At 37.7% G+C, this 21,136-nt stretch overlaps 1 protein-coding gene across 15 annotated transcripts in view; it reads left to right on the top strand.

The window, feature by feature from the left end:
* The window catches only part of SGMS1 (sphingomyelin synthase 1), a 279,503-nt gene that overhangs the window by 145,104 nt on the left and 113,263 nt on the right, over positions 1–21,136 (top strand). For 12 of the 15 annotated variants that reach the window (XM_014864351.3, XM_044754914.2, XM_070487761.1 and 9 more), the window contains 2 exons: positions 6,777–6,819; positions 12,646–12,785. The gene's annotated coding sequence lies outside the window, so the exon portion shown is untranslated. The remainder of the gene's footprint in view (positions 1–6,776; positions 6,820–12,645; positions 12,786–21,136) is intronic. The other 3 variants (XM_070487793.1, XM_070487788.1, XM_070487824.1) reach the window with 1 other exon arrangement.

Raw genomic sequence — 21,136 nt, forward strand, 5'->3', positions numbered from 1 at the left:
TAAACCTGCATTTCTTTAAAAATTTGACCTCAAATTTCTTACTAAGTGATATGAGCTGTTTCTTCCAATTAGTGTAAAAGAAGGTGGTTTTATTCTAACTAAACATGTCAACTTTAGGTCTTTACTTAAAAGTTTAACTTAGGGTACTTTCATGATCTCTGTCTTTTTGTAATTTTTTGGTCGCAAAAACCAGGTCAGCCTCACTCAAGAAAAGGTAGTGTGCTGAAGGTGGTGATCAGGACTCAGAGCTCCTGCGAGTCCCGGGTGGGTAACCGGCTGGGGTTCAGCTCTCACTTTCTATAGCAGACTTGGCCCATGATGCTTGCCCTGACTCTAAGTGTTCCTCTTCACCTTATACCCCAACACCTAACTGGCAGCTTCTTTTAGGGTTTCTTGATTCCACTTTTTGAGGCAGAAAATCTGATTGACTGACCTCATCTTTTTAGCCAGTAAACGTAAGTCATAGGCTCCTGGCCAGCCTATGAATGGCTGCCTTTTGGTCACTTGTTCCTCCAGTGCAGTCGTCTATGTGTGTGTCAGGTTGTATCATGTGACACAGAGGGTGGCACAGAAAAGTAACTGAGCCTGAGAGTGTGGCAGAATCCCCCAGAGAGAGGAGTGGGTGAACAGATACCTTGATATACATCTACGACAAATCTGATTTGAGTAAATTAGTTGATTCTTGGTTAAAAACATTTCCCACAATCTGCCTTGGAACTGGATTCAATACTTTAGTCTGTTTCTGTATTGGAGTAATTTGTAATTTCTTTTTAGTCCATCTTATATTCTTATTAGCCAGCTAAATTTTGCCTCTTTTAGGAACACAAAAGACAGCTTTTGCGACTTGCAAAGTTTATTATGATAGCTCGGTTTGCCAGTCCATGCTGAATTTTCTTTTGAAGCCCTAATGTTCCTTCAAAGTATTTAAAAAGGAAATTAGAAAGTTCTCATTGTTTTGAGTTTCTTTCATTTCCATTAAATATTTATTCTTCTCAATATCTAAAAAGAATCCAAGTTCAAAGGCAAAGTATTTGGATTAGTTTTGAAAGTATTTATTAAATTGCTGGCCTGTCTATATTATGTTTGGGATATGACGTAACCTACGCTGTGAGACTTTCTGACTAGTTAAGGAGACAGACTAACTGTTTCAAAGGGCGGCTACGGGGACTACAGTAGATCAGACATGGCTTAGATAGTATTTTTTAAAGGATTATACTTTTTGATCCTCGTTTAGTAAAAACTTTTTTGATAGTGAGATAAGACTATGTAAAGGTTTAATGGAAGGTAAATTATAATCAAATATTACATGGAAGTAATTGCCAAGCCAGAATTTTTTTGGTGCACATGTAATATTTTGAGGAAAAGTTTTTATTAAGTAAAAAAAGATCACGTGGACAATTCCTCTGTTGTCGCAAATATGTTTGTGTCTATTGTTCTTTCTCAGCCAGGTGATGGGCATGGATTAACAGTATGGCGAGCAGGCTAGGGGAAGGACATTATAGTGACCTACAGAAGCCAACATTTAGCAATGAATAAATCTTTTGAAAGTGGGTAGTAATCCAGTTTTGAAAATACTGGCTGGTGGGTGAATAATAAAGGTGGGTGAGCTGATGGCCTGTTGGCAGAACTGACAAGCTTGATTTGATATAATTGGTAACAGAGAATCATGATAGCATTCTGTTGGGTGCTTACAAATGTCTATCCTAGGTACTGAGAGCATTGTAAGCACAGATAAAGTGTGATTCTTGCCCTCAAGGAGCTGCAATTAAATAACATGTGAGGAAGATTATGTTGGCACATCCCTGGGTAAGGATATAATGCAACCAAAACCCACTCCGATAAGGTAGAGGCAGGACATTGCTGATGGGGCCCTCGATAAGGACCTGTGCTGTTACAAAATTATTTCTTCAATGTGTGGATTTCTCAATGAAAGTTCTAGGAACCTGAGACTCTGCTGGGCAGCCTGCAAAATGTAAAATAGGGATTGAGATTTATTTTGGGGGTGGGGGCAGGGGTATCTGAAGATTAGAATAAAAAATACTACTTTTGTTTGAAAGACCCTTTTCTGTGTCCCATCCATCCTTGTTCTTATCTGTCAAAAGGGGAACACATTTGCCAGGCTCACAGGCTTCTTTGAAGGATTAAAATGAGATACCTGCAATGTCCAAGAATTGTGCCTAGCCCCTGCTGGGAAGTGCTTGTGTTGCTATTTACCTCTGTGGTATCACTTGCCACACAGAAATGTAAATACTGGTTTATGCGGGTTTTTTTCCTCGTTAAACTATGAGTTCCTTCAGGGAAGCCACTCTTCTTTTCTATATAATCCCACTCAGTAAATGTTTGCTGAGTGAAGGGGTGCAGTAGTTTTTCTTTCCTCAGCCTAAGGAATGCACTCAGTTCCTCTTTGTTGAAGGTGGAGAGGAAGTGGTGTTTGTCTTGAGGTCACCCTCAGGTCCTCATAATTAGTTTCCAGGCTTTTACCAATTTTGCTTTGTTCTCATTAATTTCTGTCGTCATTTCCTGGAGCACAGTTGCTTTTACCCTTTATCATCTTTGGGAGCGACTAGCACTTTATGTCTATGTAGTGTATTTCTCTGAAATTGTTCACCCCCCATTAAATCCTCTCTTTGAGCTCCCAGCATTAGTAGATTGCAATTTGTAAACTTGTCCTTTTCTTCTAGATGAAACTCTTCTTCTAAACTTCTTTATTCAAATGAATTTTATAGAGGAAAAGGAAAAAGGAGAGGCCATTTTGGAGGCAAGGTGGGAAGTTGCTAAACTTCCAGGGTAATAAATGGATGATCTTTTATATACTGTGTTTTCTTTTACACCTCAGCCAAGCAGCTCGGAAAGAGCTCTCTGACTTACCCAGGAGAGTCATGATGGGCTGCAAGTTGAGGCAAGGTTTGAGGAAGGGCTGGGCAGAGACATTCAGTTTACTCCTTGCGCTATTTTCTTCATCAGGACATCCTAAGACCGCGGTGTAGTGAAGGGCAGGTTAAGATTTTCCTTGAGTGTAGTTGAAAGTTGTGCTCCCTGGTGAAGAGAGCTGGGACCGGCTGTCAGCAGAAGGAAGCCTTGCGGGGTCTGCAGTAGACTGCAACTTTCAGTCACCGTAAGCTAGACATGATGTCTGGGGCTGTTCAGCTGCGGTCGAATCCTCCCTCCCTAGAGCCTGGAAAGCTTCTCCAAGCAGAGGAAAGAAAGAAAAGGTTCAGTTCAACTCAGTTTATTGAGAGTTAGATGTTAGAGGAAGAAAGGACTAACTTTGCACTTTGGATTTTGTAGTCTCTTAAACTGAGATTTAATTTACATAACATGCTGTTTATGTGTGAGAATAAGAAAATTTTCAGTAGTTTTTACTATTCTAATAAAGTGTAATTTTAATAGAAAAATATAAGAAAAATAGAAAAATATAATTAAATTGATCTTGTGCTGTTATTGGTCTCTCTGTATTATTCATGTCTAATTACACACCATCTTCCCTCTGAGAAGAAACAACTGAATTATGGTTATAGAGTTTGCGTCAGGGCTGCCAAAAACCAAGGATGCCTGTTGTAATTTCCATGTCATGTGTCCATGGTGGACAATGGCAGTTGATTTCAGCATTGTTTCTCAGTGTTGTGTGCGCAGCCACTCCCTATCAGTCCATTAGCTTGGCCCCCAGGATGAAACCACTTGCCCTCTTCACCCCTGAGGAAGTAACAAGCTTTCAAAAGTCTGGTCCTACAAACACAGACGTGTAAAGTGGGAGTTTGCCATGCCTTGCAGAATTGTGTGAACTTCAATCTTTTCCTTCCTCAGCCTTGCTTCTTATGCTCATTCCTTTTTAGTCTTTGAAACTTCTCCTACTCCAGTGTAAGTTTTCTTGAGAGTAAGTCACCAGTAGTAAACACATAGGAGTTTGAGCATCGCTATACCAGAATTATTGTGAATAAGAAGAGGGTACCTTATTCTGCCCTCCTGCCCCCAATATTCTTCTGAATGTCTCTGAGTTGATTAATGTCTACAGAGATTCTTGCCTTACTATCCTCAGTCTTATTGAAAGTTTAGAGCCATGGCTTTATAAGTATAATTTGGATAATTTTTTCCTAGATGCTTTACTGTGCAAGGTGAGCAGTTAACTTGCTTACTCACTGGTCCCAGAAAGACCTTCTTACATTGTACCTTCACAGCATGTGTCCACTGTAAAAGCAAGCCTGCGGCTTTTACTATGCGTTGCCTGTGCTAGATCCCATATAAAGACATCACCAGAGAGCTCTCAGCTGTTTTAGCAGTTGTCCAATCCATAAAAGAGTCCATCCAGACCTGTTTTTGTTTCCCGTCCTTAAGCCTCTCGCTAGCAAGACACTTCCCCCATCTCATGAGAGGGTGTGTGAGTATCCTTTATGCAAGACTTATCAAAAGCAATTTGAAACCAGAAAGTAGTGAAAGAATCATGACATGACTTGGAATTGAAAAGTAAGATTTGGTTGCTTTAATCATTAAGCCAGAGCTGTCATGTGTCTTTGGTATTCCGCAGACTTCACTTGGAACCCTTTCTTGCTTCCTCGCAGTGTGACCTTGGACGAGTGTGTGACCTTGGACAAGTTACATAACCTCTCTGAGCCTAATGTTTGCACCTGACAAGTTGGGGATTCTAGCCCCTCCCCCTTGCAGGGTTCTTGTAGGATTAAATGTAAAGGCATTTCACCGCATCTGACAATTGTAGTTATTGTTGTTGACACGTTAGGTTGTATTACTCAGTGAGGTGCAGGAAGGCCTTTCTAGCTACATGCTCTTTGTTACATCACATATAGTCTTATAGCAACTTTTTAAGATATTTTATTTCCTCTCCCTCTCAAGTAGAAAATTTTCTATTTTCAATAGAAAATTCCCTTTTTGAACTGTGTTCCTGTTTTGGTTCCTGCTTTTTGAAAGTACTCATGATAGAATTAGATATTCATGCGGGTGTGGCATGTCATTTCTAGGTGGCATTATCATAGGTTCCTCAGTTTTCGGGTGATAATTTGCCTCTGCATCTCTGGTTTTCTCTGAGGGACATCTGGTCCTTTGATTTCCGCTCTTGCAGTGGGAAAGCACACAGAATGATAAAACAAGTTACTGTGTCGGAAAATTACATCTTGTGGATTGTAAGGATTTATTTTGAAACTTCTCCTTTGAGGGACGGAAAGATAAGTGGGCCTACTTTACAAGTGACAGAACCATTCAACTTCTTAGTAATTTAGAAGACTGTGGACCTTGAATTACTTGGTCCTTTTCCTTCAAATGATTCATGGACAGGGACGGTACAATATATTCTGTACCTAATTACATGGCCTCTTTTCTGTGAACATTGTCCTTTTTGTTTTTAGTGTCCCTAGTCCTGCATAGAACCTGTTAAAGAGGAACAGCTTTGCCTCGCCTACTAATTGTTTAGCTTCGGCCGCCATACTTAGCCACCTTGAGACTCAATATTCTTATCTGTCTACAGGCATCAAAGCAATTGGAAGATCAAATGAGTCGATGCGTCAGTAACTTAGTCTACCTTCTAGCACATACTAGTTTGATTATTATCTTTATCTTACAGGTATTTTTGTACCTATAGAAAGGAGGTCCAAACTCTCTCTGCCCCCACCCCTCTTCTCTCTACTCCCTCCTCCCCCATCTCATCCCCTGCAGTACATTCATCCTGGGCAGTAGGAAGGCCCTTTCCCTTCTATTTATATGATAAAACAGCTTCTCTCTCCTACAGTCTCTGGAAACCTTGCAGGTTGATCTCAAACAACTATCCAACCAGTCAAAACACCTTCCTCAGATGTGTCAACATCTTTCTGAAATAATATCCCTTTGCAGTCAATGACTGCTTGCTTCTCTCTTCCTAAAGCATTTTATTTTGATAGATACAGAGATTCTTAGACTCTCAGGTGGATCCCTGAGTAATAATATTGCCCAGAAGGCAAAACTAATGTGTGGTATTTGAAGTTAGGGCAGTGACGACCTTTGGGGAGAGTAGTGGTTACACACGTCTGTTCACTTTAGGAAAATTAAGTAAGCCGCTCAAGATTTCTGTGCTTTTCTGTATGTATGTAATACGTTAATACAAATGTTTATTAATTTTTCAAAAAGATCCTTTTTTCTTCTTTCTGTAGGTACCATAATTGACAGATATATTTTAAAAATATATTCACAGATATATTTTCAAAGGGTCATATTTCATTTTTAGCTGAGAAAGTCTTTCATGAAATTAAATGAGGAAGCATTTCTAAGCCTTTAAGGTGATGTGGGTCAAAGTCTATTTATAAGCTCTCTGATCTTACGCACATATATATGGTCTGTAGTTGTTCCACTTTAATTGCTATTGATTGTGTTCTGGTAAAAAGGAAAATTTAAACATGTTGCTACTCCTTTCACCTTACAGTTGTAATTCTTATATTTGAAAAATGTGCTTTCTTGCTTCATCTTTTTCTTTATTGTCAATTGGCAGTTATTTACCTGAATGGAGAGGAGATAATTTGTAAATGATTTTAAAACTCATATTATACTATTAGATGCTCTTGGTGTGCATTTTTTAATTGGCATTGTATTTAAATACTTTCTTGTGCTTGGCTTTGTCTAATAAAACTTACTCTGAATACCACGACAGCCAGAAATTAGCTTGGAAATGGGAAAGAACAATTTTTGCTATGGATAGAGAACAAGAAATGAATAATAGTTACCTTGGATCTTAATTTTTTTCTTATAAGCAGCTCCTCATATGAAGAATGCTCTTTTATTTACTTATCATTTTCTCCTAGATTGGAAGGAAGATCAATGAAGAAAAATAACAACATGATTCCGGTAAATGGATTTTTAATTTCTTTATGTACCTTTAATGCTTGCTTTGTATTTCCCATGTTTTCCCATTGAAAAAGAACTAAACAAACAATTTTTGTGGCCAACTTGAATATATAAAGAATGTTTTGGGGATATAGATGTAGTAGTCAAATATATTTGTACCATTTAATTTAGTTACATATCTGTATTTAATAATCACGTATTTCTCTAAAACTGAATATTATAACTAATACTTTTTTCCAACCTCAGAATAATTTTCTTCCAACTCTACACATAGTCAGTGTCTGCATTATTAGAGTCACATATTTGAAGCATCCGATACTGCTTTCCACAGCATGTTATCATTTTAATTGTTTGTGGTACAACGTTTTGGAATTCATGTATGGCGCAGTGATTGGAAATTTTATTCCAAGCCACAAATAGTCATTTGCATAATGTTAGGACAGTTGCTTATTTTCATTCTTTCTGTGTAGATTAGCATTGGAGATCACCACTGGGTAACAATTTGTAAATTTACTTTGTTAAATATATTTTCCTTCCTTTCCTGCTTTCCTTTCATCTATTTATTCATTTATTTTATTTATTTTGAGGTAATTGCATGTACATTGTTTAAAATTAAAATAGTACTGTAACAGCCATTCTCTCTTCTTTTTATGCTCCCATTACATCTTTGCCCAAAGATAGCCCTTTCCAACTCTTTTAGTTATATTTTCTAGTATTCACCTATTTATAAACAACACACTGTATGCCTTAAATGCCATTTACTGATTTATTTTAAAATTTTAGACTTAGGTATTGATTTCCTGCTGAGGATTTACCTCTCATACAAACCCCTTACCCTCAGTACACACCTCCTCTTCCTGTCTGTCCATTTTCCGGATGCAGTCGTGTTACAGTGTGTGTTTAAATAAATATTTAATGTTTACTTTATTATGACTGTCTTTTGTTTGTGGCTGTGCTTTGTGATACTTGTGTTGAAATGTCTCAGGCCATTCTGCTTCCCAGTTGGTTGTGTGCGAGCTGTTAGTTCTCTGAAAAATGTTTGACTCTCTTCTTTATTCTTAGAATTCTGAAATTTCATATTGGGCCCTAGCTCTTGTGGTTTTTCAATGTTCATGGTCCGTGCAATTAGGAAACTCATGTCCTGCAATTTAGGAAATTTTCTTGTACTGTTTCTTTGGTAATTTCCTTTCCACTCTTTTCTCTGTTTTCTGCAAATTTGTTAGTTGGATGTTTGGACCTACTGGTTTGATTCTCTAATTTTCTGATGTCTTTTTCTTGGCTGTTTTCCATGTCTCTGCTTTTGTTCTACTTTCTGTAGTACAGTCATGTGCTGCATGATGATGTTTTGGTCAAAAGTGGACTGCGTATGCGACAGTGGTCCCATAAGGTTAGCACCATATAGCCTAGGTGTGTAGTAAGCTATGCCATCCATGTTTGTGTAAGTACGCTCTATGATGTTTGCATAATGACGAAATTGCCTAACACATTTCTCAGAATGTGTCCCTGTTAAGCAACATACAGCTGTATTTATTGAACTTCTGATTTCTGCTAGCATATTTGTAATTTCAAATTTAATTTTTTATTGGTCTCTGAATATTTTATTTTTTAAAATAGGATCCTGTTCTTGTTTCATAGATATATTATTTTCTCTTTTCCTTTGAGAATATGAATTGAATTATTTTGCTGTTTTCTTCTGCTCTTTGCACTTTTCTTTTTCCTCTGTGTTCCCCCTTTTCATCAGTTTGTTTTAGCCCCTAATTTTAATGTTAGAGGCTTTTCTCAAGCGAATGGTGAAGCTTTAGTTGTCTTTTCATTTTTAGGAGTGAGACAATAAAAAGTGGACTGGAATTTGTTACCTTGTGGTCTTAGAGGGTTTTTAGGCAGGGACCTGGCCTTTTGAATTAGTGACTTCTAGACATCAGAATCTGCAGGTCTTTTTTCTTGGATCTTTCAGTTTCTCCAAAAGGAAATCCCCTGTTCACCATTTTTATAGGGTAAAAGCCTACCTGTGAGGATTCAGGGAGCCATGTAGGGGAAGGGAGCCAAAGCTCTCACCATGCAAGCCTGTAAATGCTCAGATCTTAATGCCTCTGTTTCAGCCTTATCTGATGTCTCTGAATCTGAAGTCTTGCTGTATCATTTTCTCCAGAGAGTAAACTGCCTCCTGTTATGGGAGTGGGGTTGGCTTGTCTGGCTCTACCAGGTGGGGAGAAGATCTGGGGTTCTAATTGCCTTTTTTTTCACTTAAAACAACACAAATTTGTCATCTGGCAGTTCTGTAGGGCAGAAGACCTGGATCTCATTGGGCTAAAATCAAGGTTTCTGCAGGACTGCATTCCTTTTTAGAGACCCTAGAGGAAAATCTGTTCCCTTGCTTTCCTAGTTTCTAAAGCCTGGCTTCATTCCGTAGCTCTTGACCCCATTCCCCCCCTTTAAAGGAGCAATAGCAAGTCAAATACATCTCATATTGCATTATTTTCACTTCCTCTTCGGCCTCCCTCTTTTGCTTTTAAGGATCCTTGTGATTACATTGGACCCACCTAGATAATCTGGGATAATCTCCCTGTCTTTGTAAATTGTTGTGAAAAATACACAATAAAAAATTTAACATCTTAACCACTTTTAAGTGTACAGCGCCGTAGTGTTAGCTCTATTCATATTGTTATGCAGCACATCTCTAGAACATTTTCATCTTGCAAAACTGAAACTCTATACCCATTGAATGACTCTGCTTTCCTCCCTGCCCCCAGCCTCTGGCAACCACCGTTCTTTCTATTTCTAAGAGTTTGACTACTTCAGATATCTCATATAAGTGGAATCTTACAGTATTTATCTTTTTGTGACTGGCTTATTTTACTTAGTATAATGTCCTCAAGGTTCATCCATGTTTTTAGCATATGATAGGATTTCCTTGTTTCTTTTGACTAAATAATATTTTGTTGTATGTATATACCACCTTTTCTTTATCCATTTCTCTGTTGATGGACATTTAGGTTACTTCCACCTCTTGGCTATTGGGAATAATGCTGCAGTGAACACGGGTGTGCAAATACCTCTTTGAGATGCTGCTTTCAATTTTGGGGGATATATACCCAGAAGTGGGATTGCTGCATCATAGGGTAGTTCTATTTTCAATTTTTTGAGGAAGCTTCGTATTGTTTTCTATAGTGGCCACACCGTTTTACATTTCCAACAACAGTGCACAAGAGTTCCCTTTCCTCCACTTGCTTACCAACACTTACTTTCTGGTTTTCTTTTGATGGTGGACATCCTCACTTGTGTGAGGTGATAGCTCATTTGGTTTTATTTTCATTTTCCTGATGATTAGTAATGTTGAGCACCCTTTTATATGCTGATTGCCCATCTGTATATCCTCTTTGGAGAAATGTCTGTTCATGTCCTTTGCCCATTTTTTAATTGGGTTACTTGTTTTTTGGTATTGAGTTGTAGGAATTCTTTATATATTCTGGATATTAACCCCTTATTGTATACATAGTTTACAAATATTTTCTCCTATTCTCAAGGTTGCCTTTTTACTCTGATTGTTTCCTTTGCTGTGCAGAAGTCTTTAAGTTTGATGTAGTCACGGTTGTCTATTCTTGCTTTCTTTGCCTGCGCTTTTGGTGTCAAGTGCAAGAAATCATTACCATATCCAGTGTCATGAAGCTTTTCCCCTCTGTTTTCTCCTAGCAGTTTAATAGTTTCAGTTCTTACGTTTAGGTCTTTAATCCATTTTCAGTTAATTTTTGTATATGGTGTGAGGTAAGGGTCTGCTTTTGATGCAGACTTTCAGCCAGTCTGCCTCTTCTCAACTCCTTACCCCCTCTTCTCAACTTCTTACCCCCTCCTTCTAGGAACCAGAAGCTCCATTTCTTGAGCCTTTCGGGAGCAATCACCTGGCTTTTTGTTCACTTCTTAGGCAGTGAGGTTCCATCCTGCTCTGCTCTGCTCAGCAGTCGTCTCTGCTTTCAGCTTCCAGAATGCCACTGACGTTGGTTGTCTGCTCTAATATACTTTTCTCTTCTTTTTGTCCTTGTGGTTTTGTATCTTTTTTCCTCTTTACTGTCATTTTAATGGGGATTAGAGAGAAGCAGAGATAAACAGTCCTATTCCATTGGCCATCTATAACCCCCAAAATCCATATTGTTTTTTAAAATCATATTTAAAAGGCCTTTAAGAAATACCTCAGTGGCCAGCCCTGATGGCCTAGTGGTTAAGTTTGGCATGCTCTGCTTCAGTGGCCCGGGTTCAGTTCCTGGGTGTAGACCTACACCGCTTGTCAGTGGCCATGCTATGGTGGTGGCTCACATACAGAAAGAGGAAGCTTGGCAACAGATGTTAGGTCAAGATCCTTAGCAAAAACCAAAAATCTCATATTTCCTATTGTTAGGTCCTAACTCCAAAAATAGTTGTTCAATCTATTCCTTTGCTTCCTTTTTGTTAGCCAGTTCCTGTCAAGTGACATATAAGCATCCAAAGATAGCATTAATTGAAGTTACCTTTCCAGACATAATTTCATTATTCAGAATAAACTGAGATTTTTGTTTGTAACATGAGACTTAGTGAGTTCTTGAATGTAAGGTGACGTCCTGTTTCTTTTTTAGGGGGGAAAAAACCCTTAATCTATCTTTAGGTGTATACACTGTTGGTATGTTCAGGAGATGATGTTCTTTTATGTGAATATATTTTACTCTAAAGCTTTATTTTACTTTTAAGCTAACGTAATGGCAAGAGAGTCCTAATTTTGTTTTGTTTTGTGTTTTAGTTTGTGACAGCGACTTTCTTTGAGACTGTATCTGGTTATTTACAGCTGTAGTACTATTTCTTGCAGAGAGGATAAAGAACAATTTCATGGGGGATTGCCTGGTATGACTAGGTCCTTAGGGCCTATCAGGAGTGGTTTCTTTTGTTTCAAGAATTGTTTCCTCACAGAGTTAAACCTGTTAGTTAGCTCAAGATGTCACTCACCCAGTTTGGGACATGGAAGCCCCTGGACTTTTCATCCTGGGGTCCAGAGATGGGCTTCAAAGAGTTCAAGATCCTCCTGAAATTTGAGTGGTAGTAGAATAGGCTTACCTTCATCAGGTTCTCAGTGATGCGGGCTTATATGATCCTGAAAATGATCGAAAACCCATTTGTAAAAGATTATTACAGAGAGAAAAATAGAATGATGCTGATTAAATTAAACAGGATCAAAATAAAGTGCCACCTTGTTAGCTCCTATTAGATTCCACTTTCTTTCACGTGGCTATAAATGAGGGACTAAATGAGCAACTCTCTTTGTTCTTTGTCAGATGCAAAACATTATCTCTAGCTTCCTGGTTATGCAAATACCCATTTACACATATGTAACTATAAAAGGTATCACTTATGAGGGTAATATTTTGGCCTCAGAAAAATAACCACCTTTTTATCAGTCACCTTGTAAAGAGGATAACTTAGTAGTTACTCATTGTTTTCATATTGAAGCTGCTATATTTAATTTGTGAAAATCAGTTATTTGTTGAAAATTAAAGATAGATAAATATATAAAAGGAGAAATTATGTGATACAAGGTTACAGACTGTAGTTTTCAATTAAGAAAAAATGGGGTAAGTTTTATGTTATGTATATTTTACTACCAAAAAAAACCTTAAAAAAAGAAAGATAGAAAAAAAAAGGAGTGGGAGATGGGGAAGATCAATTGTGAATTTTTTGTTTCTAATCTCATACTTTAATGCTTTTATTTATAGTGAGGTGTACTAGATTTATAAGGTCTCTTTCAGCTTTAGAATTTTACGATTCCATTTTCAAAGTGGTTAAGCTTAAATTGCTCCTATATTCTAGGTACACCATTGAGTTCTTTGGGATGCACAAAAGTGTCTGGTTGGGAAACATGAAATAGAAGACAAGACCGCCTCAGGAAGTGTACATGAGAATAACTTTAAAGGAACCTATCGATGAATGCAAAACAATAGCTGTTGGAGGTATGTAACGTTGTAGAGCTTGGACTGAACCTAGTGTGGCCCACTCTGCTGTACGAAGTCAAGAGGAGCCATTCTCTGGGAATGGAGGCTGTTCTTAGGGCAAACCTCACCTTCTGGCCTCAAATACACTAATGGCTGTTTTCTCTAAACTTGACTGTGTAGTGGGATGTCACTTTTAATTCTTTCTTGAGCATCTCTGCTCAGCCCCTCCAGAGTCTTTCCTGTTGCCTGAAGGACAATAAAGACAACAGAGACAACATTGACTCTGGGCAGATGAAAGTGATAACAAATTTCTAGCCTCGAGACTCATTTCCTTCTTTTCTGGGAAGGGGCCTGTCAGCATCAAAGCTCAGTCAATGTGTGTCCTTTGAATCATCTGTTATTTATTTGCCTTGCTCTTACCCTGAGTGACATCAAGGCTACTTCTGATTGGGTGGTGGCTGCATGTGATCGATTGGTTCCCTGTTAATCATTAACTTGGACCTGCTTGTCTCCTTGACTCCTCTCCAAGGTACAGTGTTAAATGATTACTTCATTTTCTTGCTATAACCCTTAATCCTTATCTCCTCAACAGTGTTTATTGTCAAGGCCAGGGTCACCTGTTATTTTATGTTCTGGGACCTTCAGTGGATGTCTGGCTTTTGGTGCTCTAGCTCTTATCTTAGGGCATAGCCTGTGTCGTGTTATATGTCACCTTGATCCTTTGGGTTTTGTTTTTTGGGTTTTTTTTTCCGTCTACCAATATAGAACACTATTGATGTAACCTGTGCCAAGTATTTTATGTCTTTAGTCATCACACTATCGTGAGAACATTAAACAAGTCCCATTTTCTAGATGACGATACTGAGGTTCCAAGTGGTTAAATAACTGGCCTGCTATTTCCTAGAGAGTAAATGGCAGAAATGGGATTCAGCACTAGGCCTGTCTGTCTCATCCTGGGCACTATAGGAAGAGTATAACATGCTATCACCCCTTTTTGAAGCAGGGTTTTAAAAATATCCTAATGCTCATGGAATTTTAATCTTCTGCTCTTTTTTTCACTATTATTTGCTACTTTTTCCCATTTCATGGCATCTTATTTGATTTATAATTATACTTAGAACATTTACTTAGCATATTAAAATTAAATATTTTTAGCATTTATTGTTTCATAATTTTACTGAGAGTATATTATTGGTCTGAGACATTATTAAAATATGCCCTCTTTCTGATGTCTTTATTGACACCTAGATTCTGAGTTGATCATGAAGCCAGTGTAGTATAATCCTCTTGTATCTGTGACATCATTTGCGTTGTTACCCAGATCCTTTCAATATAGAGTTAGTGAAGATTTAGGAGAGGAGTGATGAGATTTTGCCAGAAATCTTCTCATGTAGTTCACAGAGTTGTTTCAGAGCCTGAATCCTTTAAAATGTAGAGCATCTATTCGAGTTCTTAGCATTGGCTCAGTAATCACTTTGAGTGTGTATAGCTGGGAAATTGCCCTGAAGGATGTGAATTTTAAGTTTGAGTGAGTTTAAAAATATATGATATCTACTCTTTTTTTAATAGTGGGCTACATGATTTGAAATCTACGTATTTAGTCTTGTAAAACATTTTTATTAAGTTAGCAAATGGTATATATACTGGTAAATATTTTAAATCTTCACTAAAATCCTAAGAGATGTGTATGGTCGACCTTCTTTGAAAGATGAATAAGCTGAGGCTTGTGACATTATGAAGCTTGTCCAAGCTCATGCAGTTAGAGAATGGTGGAGCCAGCACTTGAACCTAAATTTGTTTGTTTTCACAGACTGTGCTTTTAACAATTACCTTGCTTCACTGATTATACATAGTGGTGACATTTAGATTGCAAACAGATCCAAGAATTTTTTTATGCTTTGCATTAATACAAAGACAGTCTTAAACAGTTAAATCAGCCTCATTCTCACAGAAGTGAAGGCTTCTGGACAGGCCTGGTGCAGTCACTGATGAGGTTGCATCCAACCAGTGACATTCTGGTTTATGAGGGACTGAGCCGCTCTTGAGAACTGGGAGGTGTGTCCACTCTGGCCGCATGTCATTTCCCACACTGTGCTTACTACGCTGCCAGTAGCAGTTGGGCTCGATACACCTTAGCAGTTGCATGAGCAGCTGTTCCTTCCAAAGCAATTCTGACTGCAGTTTGGCCATATAATCCCACAGTTAAGGACAATTCTGATGTTTTTATATGAATCTCAAAATTGATGAAATATACAAACCTCAAAATTTCAGGTATGCTGTATCAGTTTTACTGTAAGTAAAATTTCTTTTTGTTTTTAAATGTATTTTTTTGCTGATTCTAAATAGAAAATTTGGTATGCCTTGAAAAATTCAAACAAGAAAGTACAAACCACCACTCAGAGGTAGCCACTCATAATATTTTGGTGGGGATGCTTCCAGTTTTTATTCCTATGAATATGTATAGCTCTTAAAAAGTAGAAAATTAGAATTATAGTGTTATAGATACATTTTTACTTAATATAACTTCAGCATTTCCCGATGTTTTAAAATATTCTTTTACAATGTGCTAAATAGTGGCTACAAAGAATTCCCTATGAGTAATAGCATAAATTATTCCATCCTATTATTAAGTAGACCTAATCCTCATTCACTTCAGTTAGTACCTCTCCAAATTAGGCCACAGTGGAGTATTAAACAAGAACTCCATAATTGCCACTAGTTTTCGTACATCTTATAAAATAACTAATGATGGTTAAGAAATTGAGAAAATCCAGATCACTTCCTCTGTCACGTTATACAATGAACCTGGCTTGTAAATTTCCCGGGACAAATGCTGTGCATGAAGGGAGCACTGGAAATTCTCTTTGACCTAGAAATTTTGAAACCTCCTTTTTCTTTCATTAAAGTGGTCCATCTATGACAAGTAACTTCAGTTTTTCCATAGTTAGGTGAAACTTCTTAAATCTTGATTTGCCAGTAGTTTGGCTCTACTAGTTGTTTAATATACTAGTTAAGTAGGCATTTTTCCCCCTCTTTTTCTGTCTAAATGTTTCACATGAGCTAAACACTGGGTCAGGCAGCTGCGCTGACCCGAGGAAATCCCAGGCCTCGTGAGTGATGCTGCTTTTGTGATCTCTTGGAGAGATATTCACAATGCAGGAGTAACGTGGCTTCTCCTGAGCTGGAGAGTTCTGTGCTCCTGGGGGTTAGAGTTGTCAGACTGAGAAGCTGATTACAACTGAGATGAGTGAACGTTTAGTGAAACACTGCTTAGAACAGGCTGACACAAAGCCCGGACTGTAAGGTGTTGATCGTTCTTCTTCTCTTCTAGACTATCATTAAGTTAAATTATCATCATTATCATTATCATCATCCTCACCAGGCCATTGCTTTTCAGACATAGTTTCTTATTGCCCTTGGGATTCCAGCATGCCTGGGAGTGGGTTAGGGGTGAGGGAGGAGGACCAGGCCTCTGACCCCCTTATTCTGCCATCAACCAACAGCTCTACTTTCATATATTTTATGTATTGAACTTCCACAAAGTTTTGTTTAAAGAAAGGTCTCTGCTGCTCAAGGAAGTAAAGACTGAGAATCACTATGGCAAAAAGAACCTGTTGGAGGATGAGAAAGAGAAGGACAATAGATGTTCACACAGTCTTACTTCACGTGTCCATTATGCCTGTAATTCTGCTGCAGGGACACTCTTAGGTTTGGTACTCACCTAGGGCCCTCCAGTTGGAATTTCCATAGACTGACCTGCTCCTAGCACAGTGGTTTCCATAGAGGGGCCCCCAAAGCTCTAAGGTTAGGAGAGAGGGAATGATAGCCATATGAGCATTGGTGGTAGAAAGTAACCTTTTAGTGATGCAGTCAGCAGGTGGTGGTAAGTATAACCTCTTAAAGGCCCTAGGAGACTGGTTTCTATGTTCTAGCTGATGTGGATGGTAGGAGGATGTTCTTGCTATCAGAGTGATGTGGGGTACGTGAAATTGAGCCTGAGAGTCTGTGAAATCATTATCTGTTTCTAGACTCTTTTAAAACATTTTGGGTGGGATCTCTTAAACCGAAGATGGTTACTGCTGAGTCACAGAACTGACCACTCCTGAATCAGGATCTGTAGCCCTGTTTCTGCCACAGCTCAGTTGACTAAGTAAAGAGTTTGCCTAAAGATGTTTGTAATGAGGGAGGACTAAAGAACTGACTCAGGAATTTATAATGGCTAATTTACAGTTGGAGCTCAGAATCCTTAGTCAATAGTTAAAAATATTAACTGTTTATTTACAAGACAGTTGATGCATGAGTATTCAAACATGAAGACCTTAAAAAGAATACATATTCACTTACTCAAAGAATGAGATTAGTCTTGAGTTGAAAACTGGAGAGAAAATTCTTGCGATCTCTATCTACCAGGAGAGGGGTAAATTATGCCCAATTTGCAAGGTAACAGGACACACTGTAGTCAAATAGAGTCTGAGCAGTCTGCCTTCTGGCTGCCACAGCTCCTGGCCTACTTCCTGCCACAGTGTAAGGCTGCACTTTCGTGTACTGTACAGTCCCCAAGATGTGAATGAAAGGTACCCCTGGAATTGTGCCGTGCTGCAGCCCTAGGTATATTCATTCATCCGTCCATCAGATAGCCATTGAGCATCTGCTGTTCTAGATACTAGACTTTTAATTATTTTTTATCCTATTGCTTTATCCCCAGAGCCTAGACAAAGGTGTAACACCTAGTACATAGATGTTCAATAAATATATGTTGGATGAATTTATTTGAATTTTCTGTTTTTTAATTTTTAACCATTATTTGTGGTCCCTTCTCAAGTCAGCTTGGTAATATTTTTTAAGTAAAATTTTACTCCTTTTCAAACTTCTCTTATTTATTGAGATAGATCAAATTTACTTAAAATTTCAGTATTTGAAGTCTTTTCAGATCTGATCATTTGCCTGTTTCTATTGGCCCTCAGTTATGTGTCTTATTTCCTTGTGTGTTTATGATTTCTTGACTGGGAGCTCATGTTCCTTGGAAGTTTTATCTGTGCGAGTTCCTTGAGGACCAGATTTGAAGATAGGTTTTTCCACAGAGTATTTATATTTGCTTCTGCCAGACCCCTGTTAGGCACCTGATTGCCCATTAATCTAGGCAATCTTTAAATTAAGTTCTCTGCTTGAGGTTTGTTGAACTACACAATATGAATTTGGACCACAAAACCACACAAGTACTAGTTGTTGGTTATGAATTCTCAAGGGAGGTTTTCTACCCCCCCCCCCCCGCCCCCCCTTAACGGTGCAAAAAAGCAGTTTCTCTTTTAGTGGAGCAAGTTTATTTCTAATTTACCCATACCCTGAAGTTCGAATTTTCTGTAGGGATCTGTTAAACTCAGGGGGTTGAGTGGTCCTGGTTTTATGTTCCTCTCTCTTGTTCCATGTAATCGTTCTAGTGGAAGTTCAAGGTGACAGGGATCTGGGTTTGGTGCTTCCCCCCTTCTCAGCTTTCCCACTTTTACTCTCTCTTACTTGATTGTCACCTCACTGGTGCATTTTTAAAAACATGTTCTATTTCCTTCTTCTTCTTTAGTTATTTTCTTTGGGAGAGTAGGTTAAGGTATTTAGTATGTCATTCTGCAGAAATGGACGACTTATTTTTGTTGCTTTGTTTTTAGTAGGTGCTTCTAATAGATGAGGTAGGAAGACATTTGGGTCAGAGCTCAAAATATTAAAAACTTAGGTACAACCCGAGCCTCCCCTTTTAATTTAAATGTCTGCTCTACATAGTGGGATTAGGTCAGGAATGAGGCAGAGAATAATTTCTTGAATCTGCCTTCTGCGTTGGTGAAGACCTTGATGTCTTTGAGACATTGCTTATTGAAGTGAGATTTATTTTTGTTCATTGGTTTGATTGATTAATTGTCTACTGTTTTACTATAACATATAATTTTACCCATTTAAGTAAGATTTGATTCCTAAGTCACTCCGTCATTATAGGGGAGACTGTTGTAGTTTTTGTTATGTGATGTCTGCCATGGGTCCTTATGATGATGTCCTGAGAGGCTCTGATGTACCTTAGTCCTTTATTCAGTATTATTTCGTTTGGTTCAGAATTAGTGGAATATTATTTGTTAAGTGAATATAGTTGCAATTAGTAGAATATGCCAGAGTACAAAATAAGAAATAAGTCTCAAGCAGAAATTCTTGATGTTACGATTTAAATGTACAGTGTGCAGGTATGCAGAATCAGTTTTATGATTTGAAAATTCAGCTGCCTCTTCTCTTTGAGCACTAAAGAGGGGTATATATAGATAGCAAGAAGCATTGCCATCTGATAGAAATATGTAACACGTAGATGTGCCACTCATTAACCTAAATGAATCACACACTCTGTTGTGAACTTTAATTTTCTTTTTTTGAGAATCTCATGTTAGATTAATTTTGCAGAGGAGGACCTGCTATCTGGTTTACTTATACCTAACGCACATAGTCTTTCCTGGCCCTTCCGTCAGTCCTCATTGCTACATGAGAACACAGTTTCTTGTAAACAGCCATGTATTTGGCATGACTGAAACTGATGAATAATTTTTTTAACATGTGCTGTGATGCCAAGCAAATGTTAAGTGGCATAAATGTTGATTTAAATTGGTAGAAAGCTCAGATGATGATCAGAGTAGGGATAATGATTGCCTGCTACAGTTATGTATTTTGAGATTTTGAAAATGAGTAGTCTGTTTTAAATATTTGCCATGAAAGGAACCAGAAACATAACATGGTAAGCATGCCAGCTGGATTAATAGCATGATTTGTCAGCTGCACACTTACATGAGACCATATTATGATTAGAAATTTTAAAATTAATATTTGAAGGGCTCGGAGAAGTTTATTGTGATTTTTCTAGTAGCAGTGTTTGGAAGTTTTAATTCTGTAAAGTATGTTAGCATAACAGATCTTCACATTTAGTCGTGAAAAAATGGCTGTTTTTGAAATATTGTAATGTTTACTTTGAATTGGCATTGGTGGAAATAGTTTCCATGGAGGAAAATGATTTGCATTCCATGGTATGAGTATTTTCAGGCTTTTCAATTGTTTAATCCAAAGCATCCACTATTTATTATTTTTTGCTCAAGATGTGAGAACATAGACTTCCCAGCGTTTTCCTTTTCTTATCACAGTTATATTTTTCATGTAGTGAGTACATTCCTGAATTATATCAATAATATTTTTAATAAATTGAATAAATTTAGGTTAACAAGGAAGTTCACTAATCATAAAGGAATTCTTAAGAAATCCTTTAGTAAAATGAAGAAAGCTCTCTTAATGTGGATAATTGTTTTTTTTATGCAAGATTTTTAATCTTGAGGCACTCTTGATAATTTTTTATATCCAAAGATGTGTTGGGTATTTTTGTTTTGACTCTATATGTTTATTTCTACCTATATTAATTTGGGAAAGAAACCATAATAGAAGCAAAGATTATATAAGTAATAGCTCATTTATAGAATCTTCTTCTTCCAAAATGTTTGGTGGAAAAATGTTAATTATTAATGTATTCACTTACAAACTCCCACACAGTCAGAAAAGCAATTGTTAAGAAAAATATTTGAAGGCATGATTATTGTCCTGGCATCTTCACATTCTGTTGCTTTTCTCTTCTGTCAAAGTGAATGAATCAAAGTAAAATAAAACTGATTTTAGTTATCTTTTTCCGTGATTGGGTCTTGTTGGGGGTGAGTAGTCAGGAGGTGAATAACACGTAAATAACATCCACTTTTAACCCAGAATCTGTTTTCAAACTCACTCCTCTCTTCCACTTTGTGTGCTCTAGAGGAATGTGTAAGTTCCTTAGTCTCATCATTAGAATAGCCCAGAACGACCTCACACCCATGGATTTTTAGCAGTTGTTTCTTCTTTCACTCTTTTGCTACTTAATCAGTTGTCCTGTATTATCTCTGACATTGTTGACCTCATTATTAAAAAATATATATATTAACAGTTTCAGATAGTCTCTTCTCTAAAGATAGTAGTATCTACTATTTACTGAGTGCCTTTTATATCCTAAGGTCTCTATTTACGTGGTCTCGAATGAAAACCCTGGAACCTGGCAGGGAACTCAAGAGCTTCCTTCATTCGACAAATTTTTGGTGCCACCTTTATGTTCTAGGCCCTCCTTTAGAGAATTTAGGTAGTGAACAAGGGAAGAAAACCACATACCCCAAACTTGCACCTTGGAGATTATGGCTTAGTGGGAGAAAGAGGATAAACTAGACAAATAAGTAAAATACATGTATGCTAGATGATGGTCAGGGTTTTGGCAAAAACTAAAGCAGAGAAGTACTTGGGAGCGTGTGTATGAGTGCAGGGTGTGCGTGTGTGAGTGATGT

This window comes from Equus asinus, chromosome 2 (assembly GCF_041296235.1).
Source record: "Equus asinus isolate D_3611 breed Donkey chromosome 2, EquAss-T2T_v2, whole genome shotgun sequence".
NCBI lineage: Eukaryota > Metazoa > Chordata > Mammalia > Perissodactyla > Equidae > Equus > Equus asinus.